This window comes from Bemisia tabaci, chromosome 3 (assembly GCF_918797505.1).
Source record: "Bemisia tabaci chromosome 3, PGI_BMITA_v3".
Classification (NCBI taxonomy): domain Eukaryota; kingdom Metazoa; phylum Arthropoda; class Insecta; order Hemiptera; family Aleyrodidae; genus Bemisia; species Bemisia tabaci.
Window position 1 is genome coordinate 9,416,398 of NC_092795.1, and position 23,925 is coordinate 9,440,322.

The 23,925-nt window shown below is 42.8% G+C and overlaps 1 protein-coding gene across 5 annotated transcripts in view; it reads right to left on the bottom strand.

Moving 5' to 3' along the window:
* LOC109030984 (interference hedgehog) overlaps positions 1-23,925 on the bottom strand; it is a 145,457-nt gene that overhangs the window by 63,273 nt on the left and 58,259 nt on the right. Inside the window, exon 1 of one of the 5 annotated variants that reach the window (XM_019042240.2) lies at positions 20,527-20,928. The exons of the other annotated variants lie outside the window; for them this stretch is intronic. The gene's annotated coding sequence lies outside the window, so the exon portion shown is untranslated. Of the gene's footprint in view, positions 1-20,526; positions 20,929-23,925 lie in introns of those variants that run through there. 5 annotated transcript variants of the gene reach the window in all.

The window sequence follows — 23,925 nt, forward strand, 5'->3', positions numbered from 1 at the left end:
AAATCTTCCTTAGGATGTACTGAGTTCAACAAAACAAACCGCAACAAAATCGGACCATGTGCGGCCGAACGCTAGCCGTTTGAACGCGCCGAGGTGCACGCCGCTCCCGCCGAATCTGCGGAGATTTGAAGTTCGCGACAAGAGAAGAGCTTCTCTGCCAACGCTTCAGTCGTTCATCTTTGACGAAAAATCCAAGAAATTTTTGTAGAACAAGGGGCTTACCTCACCTCTCCACATAACTAGCTCGATCCAAGCAGGCCTAATACTGATTGTGAGACTGAGAGAACAGCTTTTGGATACCAAGCGTGAAGAAGTGTTTCAACTGGCTGGGGATGAAAGTGTTGACGGCTTGTTTGGCCTCTTCCACTAATTCAAAATGAACTCCCCTGAGTTCAGATTTTAGATACGGTGATAAATAGCAAAACAGACCACCATTCATTCCCCTTTCTGAAATCTGAACTCAGGGGAGTTCATTTTGAATCAGTGGAAGAGGCCAAACAAGCCGTCAACACTTTCATCCCCAGCCAGTTGAAACACTTCTTCACGCTTGGTATCCAAAAGCTGTTCTCTCAGTCTCACAATCAGCATTAGGCCTGCTTGGATCGAGCTAGTTATGTGGAGAGGTGAGGTAAGCCCCTTGTTCTACAAAAATTTCTTTGATTTTTCTTGGATTTTCGATCGGCGATCGAGAATCCAAAGTGTCTACTGGAAATATTACTGATTTTTGAGGGCGTTTCGGAATTGGGAAGCAAGAGGGTCCGGAATTTTTCGCTACATAGTACGCGTGTTTTTCAAAACAGCCTGGACAGTGTGCGATCTCTTGCGCATTGATTCTTGGCAAAGTATTTGCCCGCTAGATGACAATTTCGTAGCTACGTGATTTTTGCTGCAAGTCGCGAGTGAATTCCGAGTTTTCGTTGTGCAAATTTTCTTTGATTTTTGCTCAATGGTTGCTCATCAATCACCGTGTGGCGAAAAATTGCTCATCAATCACCGTGGGGCGAAAAACAGCGTTAACTTCCGAACTGAACTTTTGCCTCGTCCGATTACGTTGCTTAGATCGTTAGTGAGGGGGCTCTAGAATGCATTGTCTCTACACCCACAGCAGGGACCGTGTCAACACCTACTTCCGAGCCTAGCTACTAGCAGAAAACCTTACCATGACCCGGAGTTGCCACAGAATTTAGAAAATGAAATCCCCTAACATTTCCCTGATTTCTCTGTCACATTTTGGTAAAATTCCCTGACAAATGAGGATATGCTAGATGCTTAAAAAGGCATAATTTGAAATGTTCCAGCAAAATGTTTTTGTTCGAAACGTCAAACCCATTCTAGAGAGAATATAAAAGTGACTTGACAGTTGGACCGAGTTTATCAGAGAGGAACCAACCCTAATTTTCGAAAATATTGAGTTAATGTTTTTGAGTTCCACTAGTCGTCTCTTTTCACCTGCCAAAATCTGAAAGTCGAAAATAATAGTTTGTGAAAAGAGGAGTTAAAGTTTATTTCTACATTGAGCCTTGCGGGATTACAACTTCAAATATCTTTTTCTCAGTTTCATAACTTATTGTTGATGTGGGTGGGTTCCTTTCTGATGAACTCTGTCGAATAACTCCCCGACATTTTCGTCACTCTCCCTGACATTTCCAGGATTTCCTGACTTCTTAAAATTCCCTGACATTTTTCGACATTTCCTGACTATGAAAACCCTGATGACCGGAGCTGACACATCCGAGAGTCATGCAGCACCGAAGAATGGTCCAACTCTTACCAAAACTTCAGCAAGCTTGAAATCACATGTAAATTCTCTCCTTCTTCTCCTTCCACACGGAGAAAAAAACTTCGTGAGTGGGACCCGAAGTTTAGGTCATATGGATCTCTGAAGTTTTCAGATTGAGCATCTGAACACTTAAAATCTAGCTGTCGAGGTTCGGATCACACATCTGAAACTTCAGTTCTTACATCTGAAGTACTTCAGATGTGAGAACCGAGGTTTTTCGGATGTGAGAACCGAAGTTTTTCGGATGTGAAAACCGGAGTAATTCAGGCGTAAGAACTGATGTTTCAAATGTGTGATCCAAACCTCAGCAGCTGGACCTTCGGTGTTCGAATGCTCAATCCGAAAGCTTCAGCGATCCATATAGCCTAAACTTCGGGTCCCACGCACAAAGTTTTTTTCTCCGTGCACCTTTCAACCCTTGAGTCTGTCCACTTGCTGAGTAACAACGTGTGTTTGTTCGACAAGTTCATAAGACTTCACGTGGGAATGAAACAGTCAAACACGCAGCTCAACAACCAACACGAGGGAGGGCGAGCTTTGAATTCTGCCTGAGCCGCGGAAGAGAGTTATCACCTGCCGCATCGCCGCGACACCAGAAGAGGGGTCTCTATTCGTTTGTAATTCCGACACATGGAAATTCACTTCCACTCGTATCGCTCGCAGTTCGCATGTTGGCACCGCGATCGCGACGTTGTGTCTCGAGTGCCGACATAATAATGCCCTCCGATATATATCTCCCCGGACCATCATTCAAATGCGCAACACAGAGGGGCAATCCGAAGCGCCGAGTCAACCCCCTCCCCCCTCTCTACAGAAATAAAGGGGGGGGGGTATAGATTCCGACAGCTCCCGGCTGCATCGGCGACGATTTTCAGCGTAGCGACACGGCCGGAGCGCGAGCACGATGCTCGTCGCCGGGGAAAACATCGGATCGGAGCGATGAAAAACGAGAAAGAAATGAAAAACTGGTCCCGAATCCCTGGAATTAAATGGCGATCGCCGGACTCCGGTATCGGGATCGAACCGCTCCCCCCCCCCCCCCCCGCCGCCCGGGAGGCCGGATGCCTTCGTGTAGGCACTGCGCGCTGCACCGAGAGCTGCACTCCCGTCATGACCCACCCCCCCCCCCCCCACTTCGACGACGCTGAGACATCCTCCTCGCCAGGGGTCTTCAAACGAAAAACTAGCGGAAGGAATACCTAAGGGTTATTGGAGGAAATGGGAAATCTCATTCGTAATGGCCTGGTTACACGCTCAAATTTCCGTCAAATTCCTATCAAAAAGATGACCAAGATGGCGGTCGAGAGTTATCTAGATTGATGAGTAAAATTGATTAAAACAGCGTGTTGATTGGAATAAGCATGAAATAAGCACGGTTGGGTGGAAATCAGATGAAGGATGAGCCCCACAGCTCCATCATCTACCATCAAATTTTTGCAGGCCGCAGAAATTTTATGGTAGATGGTGGGCACCAGTCACCATTTGATCGGAAATTGATGGAAATTTGAGCGTGTAACCATAACATAACGACTCGGCGGTAACGTTGGACCGCAATGAAGCGGTGCTGCGTTTCATGACGCAAAACCGCTTAAGTCCTACGTTACCCCTCCGGCTCTTCATGTGAACACCTATCCAGAGGTACTTGGTAACCGGAGGACCTTGGTAACTAAAGACCACTTGGTAAAGAGTGGACACAAGGGACATAGGGTCAACCGAAAGCACGTTCTGGAAAGCAAATATAAGTGACTTAACAATTTGTTCCTTGACACTTCTCTCATTTTTCCTGAAATTTCCAGGTTGTTCCTTACTTTTCAGAATTCCCTGACATTTCCTGGTATTTCCGGCAATCCTGTCAGGGTTGCCACAGAATTTGGAAAATGAAATTCCCAGACATTTCCCTGACTTCCTCCTTAAATTTTGGTGAAATTCCTTAACAATTGGACGTATTTCTGTCTAACGGAACTAAGCGCCATCGGGGGAGGAAGGTAGAGGGGGGCTTGGATTGGCGGCGGAGCCGAGCGTCGGAGTCATTCAGTCCTATACTCGCAATGCTTTTCCATGGCACTTAATTCCGTTTGACAGAACGCGCTATTCGGGATTATAAATTCCTCAAAAGGAACTCACATTGGCGCTTAGTTACGTTTGATAGAAATACGTCCAATTGAAGATGTGGCGGATGGTTGAGAAGACAAAATTTACAATTGTTTTCGGGCAAAACTTGATGTTTGAGAGCTCAAAACCACTCTAGAAAGCAAATGAAGGTGATCGAACAAATTTGCCCTGACATTTCCAGGTTTTCCCTGACATTTCCAGGTTTCCCCGACATTTCCCGGCATTCCCTGACTGCGGCAACCCTGCCTGCTATTTCCAGGTTTCCCTGAATTTTCAAAATCCCGCGACATTTCCCAGTTTTCCCGATATTCGCTGACCGTGGCAATCCTGCACACAGGTACCTACTTCGCTCTCGGGCTGAGAACCCCTGTCTCACGGTCGACTCCGGCAACCGGGGAACCGCGCGCGGAGCACCACAGGGGGACCGGGGGGGGGGGGGGGGGGTCTCGGAGCCTGCGTTTACACGGCTTTTCCGCGATCGGGATCGGGATCGGCGTGAATCCGCGACCGGGCTCCGGCCCCGGTGTGAGTGCGGACTCGGCACTCCGCTCCGCACGGCTCGCCCCGACCCAGGTCCGAGTCGGCGACGACGGCGGATTTCATGTTGCATTGATGCCTGCATCTGTCATTGCACCTAGCCCCGACCCCCGGCCCCCCCGCACCTCATCCTCCGAGGGGGCCGCACCCGCCACCCCCCGCCCGCCCCCCGCGGATCTGCATGCGTGAGCCCCCGGCCGGCTTCGCGCACTTGCTAAACCGCCGCGCGGAAACGGACTCTCCTCGGAGCAGGAATTAACGACTGGGCTGCCGTGATAGCCAAGAGAGCAGTAAGTGCAAGAATGAAGGTTTGAGAAAACGGGCTCGGAAGCGTCTGATCGGAAAATTGTAACGAAAAAAGCCTCAGTTTTTTGTCAAATTGCTATTAATCATCCGAAAGACTCTTAGGAATCGTTTGGATGATTAAAAATTGATACGATCAAACAACTGCCGTGATGGCGATGAAAGCAGTGAGTGCAAAAATGAAGTTTTGAGAAAGTGGGCTCGTAAGCGTCTAATCAAAAAATTGTATCGAGAAAAGCCTTAGTTCTTTGTCGAATTGCCATTGATCATCCCACGGACTCACAGAAATCGTTTGAATGATTAAAAATCGACCGATTTTATTGCAAAAACATGAAAAGGGTATTATGCATTTTCCTGTTAGGCTAGTGTTAGGCAAGACAATCGTAAGTGCTATCTTATAACAACCGCAAATTAAGAATACAAAAACACTTTCAGGCACACGTTCTGACGGGGGGAAAGTTAGGGAGGCAAAGAAGGTGAGGCGCTGACTTTTTTTTACCATTGTCAACATTTTTTGTAGAATCGAAGTGAAACAGCTTTGAGATACTTCGCAAGGCTATTTACACGACAACAACTCAAAATTTACTTTTGCACATGAATCCCCCCGAATCAAAGCAAAAGAAAGCTTGATTCAGGTCTACAAATAGTGCGCCTTGATTAATTGCAAATTAGTTCAAGATTGCTGAACTCATTCCTCAACTCTTATGTCGTCATCATTGAGCGAATCTGAACGTTGACTTCCGAGAGAAATTTTTTTACTATATAGAGAAGATAGCAAGCAGGGGGTCTTCGAGGAAACTGTCTCTGGTCAAATCTGTCATCTCAGTCGAACTCCCTCGTACACTTCCGCAGAATGCTGCCGTGAAGAAAGAACGCCGTATGTGCCTCCGGGCGTTGTCACATTTCCTTCAATATGAAACGAATTTCTGGGCAAATTACGCACAATTGTCCTCAAATTTTTCAGACAATTTTGTCCGCAAATTGATCTAAAGTATCTGAAAATTGTAAAGAAAAATATCCATATCTTTCCTCAAAAATACATGGTATATCTGGAGAAATATGGTAACTCTCGAATGTTCATACGGCGTTTTTCCTCCGCAAGGCGGCATGACATTCCGATCGCGTTTACAGCCACCAAACGATTGCTAAAATTCGGCGGCCAAGGGAAGAATTAACACTACAAAAAAATCCGTGCCATTAATCAATCGACTTGCAAAGCGTCAAAATAATCGTTCCCGTGGGGCTACAGAATGCTTTATCTCGGGGCCCCGGAAACAGTCGATTGAAAAAGCATTTCTCCGTCTACATGCTACACTTCTCGGATGAGGTGTTCGTCGAAAATTCCCGGATTCCAGATCAATCAGCTCTGGGCCCGCGAGTACGGCCGAGGTCTGGGCCCCTGGGCCTGGAGCAGGTGTCTCTACAAAGTGGCCCCCCTCATTGATGCCAAGTGGCGTCGAAAAAAAATACCAGAAAACAGAACTAGCAAGAATCAGACAGAATAGGTCTAACTGCTTTTCATGTTTCCTGATTGCTTCCTGCTTCAAAAACGATATTACTACTAGGTGCGGATGCTACTAGGTTTTACCTTCATGGAGCTTATAAAGAACAGCTAGGCGTTTTGCAGCCCCAGCGGAAGCATCATAACAAATTGTATGCGTACCTGAAACAGAAGAATGAAACAAAAAATTAGCACTCCGTGCACAAGAGCAAACTGACTTAAAGCATCAAAGAATAAACATTCTTTGAATTGCTGCTGCCAAGCAGAAATGTCTCTTGAATCAAGCAGAAAATTTGCAAAAATGAATGCAAGAAAAAAATCTGAATTCGAACGGTTCGCTTGACAAGCTACAAATCTTTGATCCTGGATTCAAGAAGTAATATTCTGGACGACAAATTCAAGTCATTTGCTGAAAAAAATACAAAGAGAAAAAAACTTCGTGCATGGGACCCGAAGTTGAGGTCATATGGATCTCTGAAGTTTTCTGATCTCGCATCCAAAAACTTGAGGTCGAGCTGCCGAAGTTCGGGCCGGACATCTAAAGGTCTTCGGTGTGTACCGGAGTACTTCAAATGTGTGACCCGAACCCTTCGGTATATGTCGAAGTACTTCAGATGTCTGACCCAAACTTCGGCAGCTGGGCCTCAAGTTTTCGGATGCGTGATCCGAAAATTAAAGAGATCCATATGACCTCAACTTCGAGCCCCACGCACGAAGTTTATTTCTCCGTGTAGTTCTTTTCATAGGGCTGCACTGTCTGTGTTACAGCTACAGAAATTTCCGTAACGAGGAGAGAGCACTCTGTGCTCAAGACCGAAATTCTGTTCTCACGACAGAAAAATTCTGTAAGTATAACTAAGAAAGATCAGGAGCCCTGTGAACAGAGGGGTCTTTCATCAGCACTGACTATTATTTGCGTGTTTTTCTTCAGTTTGAGTCAAACTGTGGCGCTTCCACAAAATTTCACGAAATAAATGATCTGATGGGCTTGGAGGACAAGGCGCATAAATGCAGTTTTAGGCTATTTCGAGAAATCCGTGTTTGAGTTTCAATATTATGTGGATCTTTATGGCGAAAAGAAAGTTCTGGCTTTTAAATGCTTACATACTGGAATTTATGGGATTGAAATTTGAACAGAATGTATTTTAAGACATGTTTTAGTCAAAATCGTTAATATCTCAATTCTTTTTTAAAAAAAAAAAAACTGCACTTAAGCGCCTTGTCCTCGAAGTCCCTCATCTGTACTTCAGAAGAACCGCTTCAGATAATTCGTTTGCATTAAATTAAAAGGAAATTGATTCGATTGAAGTTTACAGGTCTCTTAACTGTTACTGATCTTGGATCGGCCCCCGGCGATCGGTTAATCGGCAACAAAGCGGCATGGAGCAATAAAAAAGCCGAAAACAAGCGATGGACCGCTACTCACAATGCGCCCTCGAGATGATCTCGGGACGCGGGCTGTAATTGTTTTTTATCGGCTCGGACCGATCGCAATTATCCATCGGCGGCATCTCGTCTCCTCACCGCGCCAAGTGACTTACCTCAAAGGTTATGGGCGCGGGCTTTTGACCCGTACGAACCCAACTTTAAAAAAACAGCTCCCACGGTTGCCATAGAATTTGAAAAATTGAATTCCCTGCCATTTCCCGATTCTCTGACACGTATTGGTAAAATTCCCTGACAATGTAGAATTTGCACGCACATTTTTTATTGCTTCATCTGAAAGTGCTTAAAGAGCTGATCTCCTAGTATATTTCATTATTTTTTTCTGGTATGGGAAATATAATGAAATCATAGGTTTAAAAGTGAGAAAATGCACCGCCTAGTGACGTCATCTAGCGGCATTTCCCATTTAAACAACCATATTTTAGCAGATTAGATCATTTTGTCATGTCTCCATCAAAAATTGTTCAGTCCATGAACCAAGGGTATCCTCGTGTGCAGTTCACCCGGTAGTTTCCACTTAAACACGGAATTCATCAAATTTCAGACACCTGCAAATTCTCTATTGAACAGATGCCAGATTTTTAAAAAGACAAATAGTTAGAAATAATTTTCAGGCAAAATTTGTTGTTCGAAACGTCAACCCACTCTAGGAAGCAAATGAAGGCGATTTGACGATTTGTCCCCGACATTTATTTGTCATTTTCAAAGGAAACCAAGCGGCATCAGCTATTGCTAAATATCTCTGGGCGATTTAATTTTTAACAAAAGAGCGTTTATATAAGGATTCCTTAGAAAATTCGCTTCGTGCTAAGCAGAAAAATCACGGAAATTTGCATCAAAATCCGCACTACCGTTTTCATGTAAAGAATTGGCTGCCTAAGTAAATGTGGCATGTGGCTTGGTTCCTTTCGGTTTAACACCGTCCATTTACAAGTTAACAAGTATTCTTGAATTTCCAACTTAACTACATGTCGCAGCCTACCCTTGATACGGAGTACAGAAAGACGACGTGCAGGGTGTCTCCTAAAACTGGCTATGGAAGCGAAGGCATGCCAGAAATAGCAGTTCCTCGTGACAAAATGTAGTTCACTTTGTGAAAGAAATGCAACCGAACAGAGCTGTGATCACAGGATGAAATGCAACTCAGTAATTCAGATTCTACGCACAATGAACCGTGTACGCAGAATTTACATTACTGAGATTTCAAAATCCGTCCAGCAAGCGACTGCGAAAAATGCACGTATCATCACTTTCCATACGCGGATTTTTACGCCGCTGCTCGAAATACGCTTTTCTGCTGAAACACAATCTGGAACTAATGGGGGCAGGCGTTGAGGTTTCAATTTACAAAAAAAACGACAATAATCGAGGGTCAATCACCCGCTCAAGTCAGGTGCAGCAGAACTCAATTGCGTTGCAGACTTATCGCAGTTAAGCTGCGAGCTTGCAAAATGATCATGTTACCGGCTGTGCAACGTTGAGATCCAACAATAGATCATTGGTTAAAGTGGTGCTTTCTAATTGAAGGCTATACCAAATATCGCAGAGACCAAGGAACATATTTTTCGAGGGACAACAGGGCGTATTTACGCTAAAGGATACTATATTATTGCGCGCAAATCCTATGCACACGTAATTCCTTTATTTGCCACACGATTCCTTGAAGTTCCACATGCAGCCGTAGGAAATGTCCAAGAACTTCCCCAGTTTACAATGCCGTCGCAAACCTTGAAGATTGACGTGAGTCGGAATAAGTGGATCATACTTAGCAAAAAGGAGCCATCGCGATTGCGGTGTGTTCAAAATCGTAGAACTTATCCTTTTCTTTTGAAATACTTAATATGTGTGAGGTATTAAAATTTGAACAATTTTTCCCCTTTAAAGTTAAAAATTTTCTGGTGGGAAATGAAAAAGATTTACTATTTTGTGAGATTTTTACGATAGTTATGAAGAAACAACATTTTTACAACACTGCAATTGCGCTGGTTCATTTCTGCTAAATGCGATCCAAGTGTTCCTGCCAGTGGCGTGGCGTGCTTTGCGATATATCGATTGTTATACCATTTAAACCTATGGAAAAGGATCGATAGACAGGGTGTTCGCAGCGAACACCTTAATAATCGATTCTTTACCATAAGTTTAAATGGCAGAACGTTCGATACATCGCAATTCACGCCACGCCACTGGTTCCTGCATTTTGACCACTGTGCAATCAGAGCTGCAAGGAGCCACAACTCCTTTTTTTTCACGTCGCCCCCTCTGAGCACGCGGATTTTACTGCGTAGAATTTCGATCCACAACCGAGTGAAGGAAGCTCAGGCGGGCCGCCAATTTATTAGGGGATTGAATTTTTATGGTTACTCGGGGGGAAACAAGTGAATCTCACGCTCGAGCGGAACATATTCGACGACCGCCACCGAATTCGAAGCCTTATGAAGTCGGCTCGTGTTTGGACACCCACGATTCAGAGAAAGTTTCATCGAGTACCGCGCAGCAGATAAAATTACTGTACGGTGGGTCGATTGATCGTACCATCTCATGGATAAATCTCTATCGTAGCAATGGTATTCATCGCTATCGAGGAACGATTGGCAAACGATTCGATAACGCTTCAAAAATCCAGGCGTATGAGACCCTAAAAAAAGTGCCGTCCAGAGAGGATCGATTTCGGGCAGGCGCGAGCGCACAGTGGATTCGAACATGGAATTTTTGACTAAAACTGCAAATTTTGATGTTTAATTCGTCACATTTTAAATTTAAAGGGGTGCATCGAGGGGAAAATTCCACGAGGAAACCAATGCAACCATTTTTAAAATCTCAAAGTTTTGATGAAACGGAGTTTTAAGCTATTAAAGTTTCGCAATTTTGCCCGACCTCTCACATTGACTTGATCCACTGTGGGGCGTCCGGGAATTTTTTGCTGCATTCACGGATTGATGGCTTCGCTGGCTCCGGTAGTTTCGACGTGTGGTACCGATAAACTCTTGTTTACTTTCGTGAAACGTAGAAGACTGACGGTGAATTTGAAGAATCCTGGGAAAGGAGGGCTGGGAATGTGTATGGCAGACACAAAATTGCGCAGTTTTATTCATTTTAGACGGGAGCTGCTGGATGTAAATCTTTGGAGTAAAAAAGATAAAACATTCGTAGTTCGTGGTAAGGAAAGAATTTGATTTGAATGTTCAGGACTTGTTCCTGACCTCGTGGACTTGGTTTCACTGATACGATAGAAAAAACGTCACGTGTAGGTCTTTCTAGATCCCCAATGAAGTTTACGCTTGTTCATTTGCTGCAGGAGCAGTTCATTCTTCGGAATCAATTATTCATTTTCAGCAAGCAAATTATTGAAATTATTAGAAAAAGCTATAGACTAAGAAGCCAAAAGGCAAATGAAATGATCCCACTGGTGGAAGCGACTGGTTGCGATGGACAAAGGAGGTAAGTGATAAAGACTCACTAACGGCAATCCACGAGAGCTCCTATAGTTAGTCTATCATTTTCCCCCTTAGTCTATGACAACCACCCGTTTCGACTGATAGGATCTCTCTCACTCCCTATGTCTTCTTTGTCTATCGATCGCTTTGTCTATCAATTTCAATAATCAGCCCGGGTGCAAAAAATTGATTAGTTTTTCAAGAAACTGAGTTTCGCTGACTGCAAGCTTCACACCTTCACATTTCCAGTTACCTTCGACATTTTTGGGCGTCTTTGGTTCCAAATGATTGAAAGTAAAGCATTCCTTAAATGATATCCAGAACTCAATTCATCACCTTCCGGCCAAAGAATCACAAGCTGCTTATGACAAGCGCCATGCGACGGTTCTAAATTTCCGCCATCTTTTAATGGTTTTACAGAAAAAATGTTGTTTGAAACTGTTTGAAAATTTCACTGAATTTTATCGGCAGCGCAAACAAAATTCAATGAAATTTTCAGACAGCTTCGTTAAACAATTTCTCTGAAAAAAAAAGAAGATAACAATGGCGGCGGAAAATTTTGAAACATAGTATAGCGCTTGTGATACTTTGGCCGGAAGGTGACGAATTTTTGTTTGGAGTAGATGTCAAATATATCAAAAGTATAGAATAGTCACGTGGGCGTTTGCGTTCCTTCGAGTTCTTCACAGCCATTTCCGGTCTGAAAATTGATAATAATAGTTATTGTTGTTCTCGATTTGTTGATACTATGTCGATTTATCGCTGATTCACGGTCATTCAACAGCGTGTTCTACCCATGTAAGAAATTTCGAGGTGTTTTCGGGGATTCGAAGACCCGAACAATGCGACATCCTGAAGACTTGCACTTGTTCGGACGGCCGAGAGGGCGGTTCGACGCAAAAAAGCGACAAAACACGCTCATAACTCAATTCCCGACACGAGGCCAACAGTTTTCAAAACGGCCGGCCGAAGTCAGCCGGAGGACTCCAAAACCAACATAGAGACACAATCGAACAAGTGAAGGATAACTCGATTTACCTCTCGAATTAGACGCGCCCCCGCACCGAAGCCGAGGGGTCCGTCGTGTTTATTCACGGAGAGACAAGCGTCAAGCGATAGGAACCCCGGATAAAAAGGATCAACGGCTCGCGAGAGGGGGGGTAGAGGGGTGGGGGGCTGAGCTCTATAAATATAAATTAGGCACTCAATTTTGCGCCTCTTTATAGATGTCTCAACACCACCATTCAACGCCAACAGCTTAACCTGCATTTACCATCCCCCCTTCCCCACCTCCAGGGAAAGGATGGGGGGGAGGAGGCCGCGGGCGAGGAAGGTCAGGGAGCCGGGACAAAGCGGAGGTGCTGATGATGAGGGCAGGCGAGTGGTTGGACAGACCAGAGGGAACAGATTTATACGTTAATCAGGTGGGGTAAAACGTCTGGCTACGAATAGGGGCGCGGGGGTGGGGGGGGGGGGGGGGGGCTCGGTGAAGTAGGTGTTGGAATCCGTGCGAAAAGGTACGGGCTGTAGAGTGGAGGGGTGGGGGAAGAGAGGGAGAGAGATGCTCGGATCGCGAACTCGCAGGGTGAGAGAGACAGAAACGGATGGAGGAACGGGTAGTGGGTGTGTGCGCTCGAGATTCGGGCGGGGGGAGGAGGAGATTCTTGGAGAGCGAGGGGCGGAATCCCTTGGAGAAATGCAGTTCGGCGAAGACTGCACTGGTCTCGGCGTTGCTGCCAAGTGGAAGGAATCGAGTGCCTGGTTAACGATGAGTACTGCGGAATGAAGAATGTCGGTGCAGGAGGCGCTAGGCGCACGGGATGCTTTAGGAAAATTGGATGGAGAAATTCCATTATTTCCAACAGTCGTAGAAGGTTCTCTGACGTAAGTTTCCTCAAGTTGCCCGATTCATACTGTAAGCTAATAATAAGAGGGCTGGAAAAAGCATCGAAGAGCCTTTATGAGAGCTCCAGTTCGTAAGTAAAGAGGAACCTCAAGAGCCAACGAGACGGTAGATCAGTATATCTGTTAAGAATCAGACATAAACATTCCTCCGAAATTCGGTGCAAAATCTTACATCTCCCAAAAGAATCTATGGCAAAGTAAGCGGGAATTCTGGGTTTTCATCAGGAAATTTTTGCTTGGGAACCAGTAAATAAAATTAATGGAGAATTCAAAAATCTTCGGTAAATTATACGAGGAAATCTTTAACCGATAGATGGTTGGGCAACCATCCAGATGCGCGAAGATAACACTTCAAAATGGAACCACGTAGGGAAGCGTGGCTCAAAAAAGCGTGGATCCACTCAATTACGACTCATCTACACGCAATTTTATTCTGGTGTACTGACACTTTTCTCAGAGTTAGAGAGGATAGATCATTTCTGTCCAATGACATCCAAATCTAGAGTTATTTCAATGGTGGGAGGTGCTCAGACGCGTACCCAGAGAGACTTTAACGCTCGGGTAAGAAAGTGTGAAACGTCTTCCTGACACCGGAACAAGTATTTGTTGCAACTTGTGAGCTACCGATTTTGACAAAACTCATTCCTCTCATCCTTCATTCGCAGGAACATAACTTTTTCGTAAAAGGGTGATTGTAATCGGCGACAAAATGGTCGATGTAACCCGAAGAAAGACTAACCAAAAAAGCATTAACCACACGTTTAGGATATCCGAGTTGAATATGAACATAAAATAGCGGTTACGTTCTTTTTTTTAATGTTTATTTTCATTCATTGGCACTTATAGTTCCTTTCAGCATACGTCCAATCGAGGGCATATCACGTTTTTTTTTTTTTTAATGTGTAGTTTTATTCTTTGGCACTTAGTTCCTTTCAGCATAAATACGTCCGATCGAGGGTAAATAAAAAACGAAGGAGAGTACCTTGATGGAGAGAGCATGAACATGACGCCCCTCCACTTTTTAAGGAAGCCTTGGAACTAAAAGATGACGGCGCTTTGTTTTGGTTCTTGAGGATGGGAGGGGGGTCATTGCCGACTTTTGACTGTTAACACCAACCGCACTTGCTGACAATCTTACCACATCCAATAAGACTTTTCCCGAAAATAGCATACGATTGGCCTTAAAACTGTGTAAATATACGTCGTAATGATGCATTTGAGTAAAGTTCTGACTGCGATATGTAAACAAAACTACATTTTAAGCCATTTTCTATTTACACTTTCTTTTCGCAACCGCCATGCATGGGTCCTGGAGCTCCATGAAGCTCAAGATCACTGGGGGGAAAAAAAAAAAAATTGGCCTCCGGCCAATTTATGCGCGGCGCAAGCGCCGCGTACCGGCGCTTCGCGCCGGCTTGTGGGGGGGCTTCGCCCCCCATCATGGTGCGAAGATCGCACAAGACTTTCTCGCTTTTGCCGGCGCTCCGCGCCGGCATAGACACTTTTACTGCAATATTTAGAAAAATACTGCCAATTTCACAAAATCATAAAGTTTGATTGGAATTTTGATCGCAGGATAATAGTTATGAAATTTTTATTCAAACCACTGCACTATATTGTAAATGTCTTCGAGATATAGGATGAATTCATACATTCGGACTCGACTTGTCGATATTATGAGGCATCTTCAATTAAATATGTAATTGATTAATGATGCCTCCTATTAAAGACGGCGATCCGTAAAAATCTTAGCTTTTCTACGATTCATTAGGATCCATTAGATTCATTGGCATCATACTTCAGATACGATTATATGTTATAATCTTTCCTTAAGCATGGTCAAAAGCCATCAAAAATCTACTTCAATGGGTAGATTGACTATTCGATGTTTAAATAGTCTTAAAACTAAACGGTTTTCGCTTAGCATCGTCCAAATTTTAAATTTGGCGGGCGAATCTACCTGCTGGTAATGGTTCACCACCCGCCCGCCAAGAGCGCCAGTTCCTTAGCGCGTATCCCCGTAATTCGAAACGAAAACAATAGAGAGCGCTGGCGCTACCTTCTTGCTGCTCGTAACCACTAACCAGTCGTATGGTCGTAACCCCGTGTCAACAAACCTCGCAACAACAACATCAATACCTAATTAAATTAATCATGTTTGTGCAGTTTTATTATATTATTATATTATATTTGTGTTCAGTACCTCGTAAAAAGGAACCGCGAAAGATGGAATCTGCCGGGATTCTAAATTCATCAACAACAAACATATTAGTTTCCAATAAAAATCCAAGTGTCAGTGCTTGCGTTTTAGCTTCGATAATTGTATGTAATGTAAGTACCTGATTAGTTGTCTAATTTTGCTTGGTGTATACCTACGGAGTAATTTTGAAGATAGTATATGATGCATTATACAATGCATTTGAATTCCTAGGTTTCATCTGACTCAAAGTGTTTGCTGCTATTATCTAGGAGCGTACCGACTCATTCATTGGAGAATTGAGCGTTTCCTATCGGCCCCTCTGCAATTATGAGATTAGTCCAAGGACCCTTTAGGAACTTAATTAATGACTCAGGTGGTGCTTTTGAGCCAACTTTCAAAGAATTAAAGGCATTTTTTTAAAATCTACTGTCCATGAGCTCTCCGTCTGACCGAAGTGCTCTCCTCGCTACATGACGCGTAACCCTTCAATTTTTAGTTTAGTCCAAAGACCTCACAGGAACTTAAATTAATGAACCAGGTGGTGCTCTTATGCTAACTTTCGAAGAATTAAAGGCATTTGTTTCTAAAATTTACAGTCCTTGAAAATGAGCTGTTTGTGATGTCGCGGAGCAAAGTGCCCTACTTTTGGGCCTCGTAATCCCTTGAATTTTGAGTTTAGTGCAAAGATCTTTTTGGAACTTAAATTAATGACCCAGGTGATGTGCTTGATGCCCATTTTTAAAGAATTAAAGCCATTTTTCAAAATTTACAGTCTTTCAAAATGAGCTTTCCGTGTGATTTTGCTAAAAATGGACAATTGAGCGTAGCCCCCCCAAATTTTAGCGTACCTCAAAATCGTTGGACGTGCATAAGGAGACCATAGATATGGTGTCCTGTGCCAATTTTGAATGAAATCGAACAGATAGATTCTGAGATATCGCTGTAGACAGATTTGGGGGACGCCACACGGACGGACACACATTTTTTCAAGTATGGTTATTTTTACTCCTGGGACCTTAAAACGTCTAGAAATGATGAAATTTCAACTTTTTTTTTTTTTTTTTTTTGGAGGATGACCAATACTTCCTCTCTACCCTATGGAGCGAGAAAGTAAAAAAGCACATTGGATCTAGAGTCCAGACTCTTGAACACATTGACAAGAAAAAATACTCTTGATTCGATCGGATTTTTGCTTGAATCAAAACGAAATCCGCTCAAATTAAGAGGCTTGGTTCTTGATTTCAGCTTAAATCTGATTGAATCGAGCGAATTTTTTCTTGTCGATGTTTTTAAGAGTCTGGACTCTAGATCCTATGTGTTTTTTTTTCCCAGTTAAATCGAAACGCATAGCCACATGGCGAAGCGATACTCTCTATCAAGGAACTCTAATCGAGAGCCAAGCACTCGTTTTTCAACCCAGTTTCGTCGCTCACAATCGCATCATCGCTGCGTTGCGTTCGGTTTTCCGCGCGAATTTCCCTCGGCTCTAGATGCGCGGCGCACGGCATCGGAGACGCGCATGCATTGGTGCAGCGGGGGTGGGGTGGGGGAGGGGACGAGATCCTAAAACCATTACCGTTGGCGTATTCAGCGTATTGTTGGGTCCAGGTAACAATGGGGCCTGCCCCGGCGGAGACCGGGCATCCCGCACCCGGGCCCCGCATGAGATGAGAATCCTCCTCTCTAACGAGCTCTGAGAGAGCATCGGCTCCGGATCTGGACCACCGAGCCACGATCCTTGGAGCGATCTCTATCGATAAATTGTGTGGTTAAGATAGGGATTGATCGATCCGAGTCGTTCGATAACGATTCGAGAATCGACCTGCACTTTGCCACGGTTTTCCGCCGCCTCGCCGCGGCCACTCTCCCCCACCGGGTATGCAGTTCTTCATATTTTTCTCTTCTTTTTTTTTCACTCCCTGATATTCTCTTGCAGGATAGACGCCTTTGGGGGAGGGGGGGGGGGAGGAAGGTTTAGTAGACACTAAAATTTTACGTCGGATTTTCCTGATTTTCTATGATATTTAAGATGGAATTTCTCGATTTTTCACGCAAATAAATTGACTCTCATTCGATTTCGCAAACCAACAAATGGACCGCGTTCAGCAGAACGGAACCAAGCCACATCAGCTATTGCAGAGTTTAACTGGGCAGGTACATTAATTACATTGGGCAGTTGATTTTTTACATTAAAACAGTTGTGTGGATTTTCGTGCAAATTTTAGTGAATTTTCTGCATAATACGAGGAAGACCCCTTAAAATTTTCAGAAGAATTCACATTAATGGACTCTTGTAAAAAAATTAATTGCCTGGTTAAAGTTGGCAATAGCCTCACTGGAAAAAAAAACACATTGGATTTGGAATCCAGACTCTTAAAAACATCGACAAGAAAAAATACTCTTGATTCGATCGGATTTAAGCTTAAATTAAGAACCAAGCCTCTTAATTTGAGGGATTTCCTTTTGATTTAAGCTTAAATCTGATAGAATCAAGAATCCTTTTTCTTGTCAATGTTTTCAAGAGTCTGGATTCTAGATCCAATTTGTTTTTTTTTTTTTTTTCCAGTGCACAGTGGCTTGGTTCCTTTCTGCTGAGCGCGGTCCATAAACGGCAAAACGAATCAAATTATTTTACACACACATACGCTCCGAATGACTAATCGTAAGTGATCGTAACAAATTCAATCTGAAGGCGCTTACGGCGTTCTTCTTCAGTGCGGCAGTATTGGCACATAGGTCTTTTTTTTCAAAACTCACAGAGCTATGTCTGATCACGTCATCCCATTTGTTTATTTACTTCCACTCCACCGAGCCAACCACTAACCTACCCATCGGAAGCTGCTCTACTCGTTACGGTTTTACCGTAATCGCTCCACGAACGTAAGCACACTACGCGTGTTTTTAATACCTATCGCCGGTTAACGGCCTAACGGGCGCCAATGAAGTCGGAGGCGCGCGCCAAGTTGCGATAAGGGGCAAGCTCAGGTGAAGGAAGTGGAATATGACTCTCGAGTCGACTGATAACCGCGACAGAACCACAAGACCCAACCACCTGGAATGACCTCCTCCTCTGGCTCATTCATGGGATCATGACTAGGAAGCCGATTCCTGGAATAATGCAGCTACGCTGAGGAAAAACGCAGTATCCACATATCATGGTTGCCAAAATTCTTTCGATAAGTGGATTGCATTTTGCAAAAAGGAACCACTAGCATTGCAATGTTGCTAAGATTGTGCAACTTCTTTTGTCTTGGAGGAAAAACCCGATTATCCCTTAATAGTTTCTATTTAACTCGCTAAAAACTGTAAATTTAAGACAAAAATTACCATCTAAATTTCATAGTTTTTCACGATTTCCGCAATTTTATTGCAAAGAATGAAGTTGCACAATCTTAGCATCATTGCAATGCTAATGGTTCCTTTTTGCGAAATGCAATCCAAGTATTTATTTTAGGGATGCCACAGAATTTGGAAACACTGGAAAAAAACACATTGTATCTAGAGTCCAGACTCTTAAAAACATCGACAAGAAAAAATACACTTGATTCAATCAGATTTAAGCTTAAATCAAGAACCAAGCCTCTTAATTTGAGCGTATTTCCTTTTGATTTAGGCTGAAATCTGATTGAATCGAGAGTCCTTTTTCTTGTCAATGTTTTCAAGAGTCTGGACTCTAGATTCAATGTGTTTTTTTTTCCAGTGAAATGAAATTCCCTGACATTTCCCTGCTTTCCCTGACACATTTTGGTGAAATTCCCTGGCGGTTGAAGATATGCCAGATGGTTGATGGGATTACATTTTCCAATTTGGAACTATAAATTCTAGCCCGGTTTTAAAACAACGTATGAGCCATTAGTTTCCCTATGCACATAAGTGTTTTTTCCAGAAGAGCCAGAATTTATAGTTCCAAATTGCAAAATGCAGCTTCCAATGAGACATTAATAGGAATACGTTTCGGACAAAATGTGTTGTTTGAAACGTCAAACCCATTCCAGACAGCAAATATAGGGGACCCATCAATTTTTCCTGACATTTTCGTTATTTTCCCCGACAAATCCAGGCTCACCCTGACATTTCTCGGTATTCCCTGACTGACTGCGTGGCATTGTGGCAATCCTGTTACTTTTGAGATATATGAGTTATGCATATTTTTTCTTGAAACTTTCAGATACTCGAGATTAAAGTGAGAATAAAATTATTTCGATGACCGGGGGAAAAATTGCTCACAAATTTCTCTGAAAATTCGTATTTTATCAAAGAAAAGTTGGCAATATCTGAAAGCTCATGTGGCGTTCTTTCTTAGCACGCCAGGATAAGCCACCGGTTTGCGACGCCTCAGGCGATGACACATGGCACAGCTTTTGTATGATCGGGTAGAAAGCTCCTAGTAATGTGACATTAATGAGAGAAATAAAACCCATAATACTGAAATGTTTCTGTAAGTGGTTAATTTAAGAGCTGAAGCACAAACCAATCCAAAAGTTGTGTTCATATCGGTACATTTTCCGTTGAATCAGGCACATTTTCCGCGCACAGAACGATGGAAAATTCGGAAAACTCCTTATGCCGACAACTTGGGTTGCTTGGTGCTCCACTTCCTACACCAACCGACTTTTGGCGTTGTTTATTCACACTACTCTCAGGAGTTTCCTAGTGAAATTCGATCGAGGCGTTGTGATAGATGCAGAAAGGGCATTTTTCGGTTGCGGTGTTTCAGAATCTCCTCTTCTACCTTATGTTATAGAGAGGAAACTATTGGGTTTTCTGAAATTTTCAGTTTTCAGCGTAGTAAAATCATAAAGAATATTCGGGAAAAGTTTCAATGAATTGCGTACATTAGCTAGAACCATAATTTAGTTATCAGAGATTTTGAGACAACGCAACCAAGAAATGCCCTTTCTGCGCTTCAATTCACGGGTGGATTTTTTGCAACTCTGAAGTGTACATAGTTAGGTTCTTTACCCTAGTTATCGACGATAAATGCCCAATCTCACCACACAGTGGATCAAGCCAATTAGACAGGTCGGACATGAAATTCTTGACCAAAGTTGCAAATTTTGATGTTTATTTCGTCACATTTTAAATTTCAAGGGGTGCAAGGAGAGGAAAATTTCATGAGGAAACCAACGGCACCATTTTTAAAATCTCAAAGTTTTGATTTGACAGAGATTAAAGTTTTTAAAGTTTCCAAATTTTGTCCGACCTCTCCTATTGACTCGGTCCACTGCGCGCTGTAGTAAACGCTTCCACTAAATCACTCCAAATTAAAAGCGCCGACAAGGCGCTAAACAGGCAACAAACAACACACCTTGAGATCCTCCTCAACTTGCAGCGAGCTTGAACACTTTATTCCCAGATCCAAGTTACAGTCCACACTCACACAAACACACCCTAGCGCGTTATAAAAAAAAAACCGTCGGCCAAAACACCAAAACAAACTGTCCTCCTTATTACGCGTCCACCGTTACCAGGTCGTCCGATTCTCACGCTGGAGGAATATTACTTCCGGACACGAGTTGACAACCTTTGACGACGATTAATAAACCCCAACGAAGGGGGACAAAACTGCGGTTTTCCAGAAGAACGCCCCAAAACGGAAGGGGAATTAAGAGGACACGGGCGAGATGCACTCGGAAGAAATGCACTCCTGAGCAGAAGAAACGCACGTGCAACCGCGAGAGGCGCCAATCACGACTGAGGTCGCTAGCGGAGCGCGCGGAGGCGGCTTCTAAAGACCGGTCGTCATCCTTTCGCCGCGTTGCCGGCTTGGGGCGAAATTTTGGGGATTTAAATTGATTTTTGGTGGCTTTTAAAACGGGCGGGTGCGATCTGGTGACGATGCGCCCCAGCATCCTATGTCCAGGTCTGGATGGACTCGTCTCCGCGCGGACTGGATTCGACGTTTTGGCGATGATTCATTTGCCACCTATTATTTCGTTCATGGGGAAAAATGAGGAGTTTATTGACATTCTGGAGGTCAATTTATGACATATTCTTCCTTCCAATATTTTATTTCATTCATGTATTCATTTTTTTTCATTGATTCTTGCATTTGTTGGGTACACTGGAAAAAAAAACACATTGGATCTTGAGTCCAGACTATTTAAAACATCGACAAGAAAAAATACTCTTGGTTCAATCGGATTTTTGCTTATATCAAGAACCAAGCCTCTTAATTTGAGCTAATTTCCTTTTGATTTAAGCTAAAATCTGATTGAATCAAGAGTATTTTTTCTTGTCGATGTTTTCAAGAGTCTGGACTCTAGAACCACTGTGTTTTTTTCCAGTGTAATTCTCTCTTTCTTTCTAATTCTTTTCCATTTTGAACATTGAGAGAGATATAATCAAGGAATATGCTGCAGTGCTATGGAAAAACACCGTATTTCATTCATTAGTTATTAATTTCTTTCATTGATTCTTGCATTTATTTGGTAATACTTTCTTTCTTTCTTTGTTTCATTTTGAACATTGAGAAAGCTATAATCAATTAGGAATATACTGCCGTGCTAAGAAAAAACGACTTATAAACCTTCAGGCGTTGCCGAATCTCCTTTGATACATCACGACTTTTCTGGAATATGTGTCAATATTTTTCTTCAGATTTTACGAATAATTTTGTTCGTAGTTTGATCTAGAGTGTCAGAAAATTTCAAGAAATACATGCATAAAATTCTTCAAAAAATAAATATTTTCTGAGAGGAAATTTGGCAACATTCGCATGCTCATACGATGTTTTTCCTTGGAACGGCAGTATAATCAAAGTTCATAATCTTTCCATACCGCAAAAAGCGAGCTGATATTCACGCTTTGTCAGTTTGCATAGGCGCTTCTTCAACTCCTCGGCGCCTTCCTTTAAAGGTTATAAATAACGGATACACTTCTATTTGTTAGAACGTTCCCACTGTGCCTTATTTTCCTCTATTAAACGAAAGCATACAAATTGACTTAAATGAAACAACATTTAAAATGTATTTTTTTTCGTCTTATCTTGGAACAATGACGGAGGATTGAAAGTGTTCGAATCGGTTAACGTCCACGTATAATAAGAGGTAGAAAACTTGCAACATCGCAAATTGAGGTATAAATGATTTTAAACAAACCGACAGTGATGAGAAAATTTGTAACTGCACACATGCAAGAGTGTGATTTTAGACGCGCGATCCTCCACCATCGAATTGAAGCTATACGGTTGAAGGCGCTCTGAGCAACTATTTCGGCATCAAAGTATTGCACAGTATCGTACGAAAATGAAGGCGCACTTATGTATGTACATTGACTGATAAACGTCTCCCGATAGGTAAAGTCCTATTTTTGCTTGAAAAATAGATGTGTGAGAGGAAATATCACCAAATATGCTATCCCCAAAAGAAATGTTTCTCAACATGTTAGCATTTGTTCAGCATGCAGAATTCATGGAATTGTAATACATGCGCCAAGGAAATTAATAAGCTTCATCGAGACTAATTTCTCTCGCCGAAAAAACAGTTACGGTGCAACGCAGGGTTGAAGAACGCCATTTCCTTATTTTTTTAGAAGGAGGACTCCCTCGTAAATGTGCGGGGTAAAATATATTTAAACTAACGGTACACGGCATTTCCTTCAGGATCCCGCTCGTTGAAAACTGCCCATTCCTTCACGTTAACCAGTGCGCAGTGCGCCTTCATTTTCATCTGATACTGTGCAACACCTCAGCGTCACAATAGTTGCACGAAGCGCCGTGGTCGATTTTACGCAGCCTCGATAGTGACTTTCCATTCTTATCGGGAAAATTAAAATCCAGCGCGTGTTTAAGACGAATATCCTCTGGTGACGAGGCGTGAATGATCGATTATCGCTTCTTCTTCGTCTGAGGCTATGGTAAAGAATCGATTATAAGGTGTTCGTTGCAAACACCCTGTTTATCGATCCTTTTTCGTAGGGTTAAATGGTAGATCAATCGATACATGGCAAAGCACGCCACGCCACTGCTATTCTATACACCAACGATAATTCACAAATCGGATCCACCTCAATAAACGACTTCGTTGATAGTTTTTACAATTCTTTTGAGCGGGAATTCTAATGAGGTTACGATAAAATTCTGCGGCGAAAATGGGAATCAAGTGAAAATAGATTTCACTCAGTTCTTTTCAATTGGATTCAAATTCAAAATCAGTGACATGGAACTAAAGATGTGATATTAGGGGTTTTTACTACGAAAAGCTCGAATTTACATTCATATTTTCAAAATTCAAAACTTCAAGATGGCAGATGTGTTACGTCGGCTACTGTTCCATCGAATTCACAGAAACTTGGTGTCAGGAGGTACTTTTTGATAAGAAACTCTAATTCCCAGTGAAATTTCAGTGATATTAACTATTCGTTGAAAACTATGTTCATATGTAAATATTTTTCTGGGTGACCAACAGTTGCAGTCGCGACACACTGGGAAAAAAAAACACATTGGATCTAGAGTCCAGACTCTTGAAAGCATTGACAAGAAAAAATACTCTTGATTCAATCGGATTTTTGCTTGAATCAAAACGAAATCCGCTTGAATTAAGAGGGTTGGTTCTTGATTTAAGCTAGATTCTGATTGAGTCAAGAGTACATTTTCTTGTCGATGTTTTTAAGAGTCTGGGACTCTAGATCCAAATGTGTTTTTTTTTTCCAGTGCATGTTTTCATTTTCAAATGCAAAAATACTGTACGAAACATTCAACTGATAA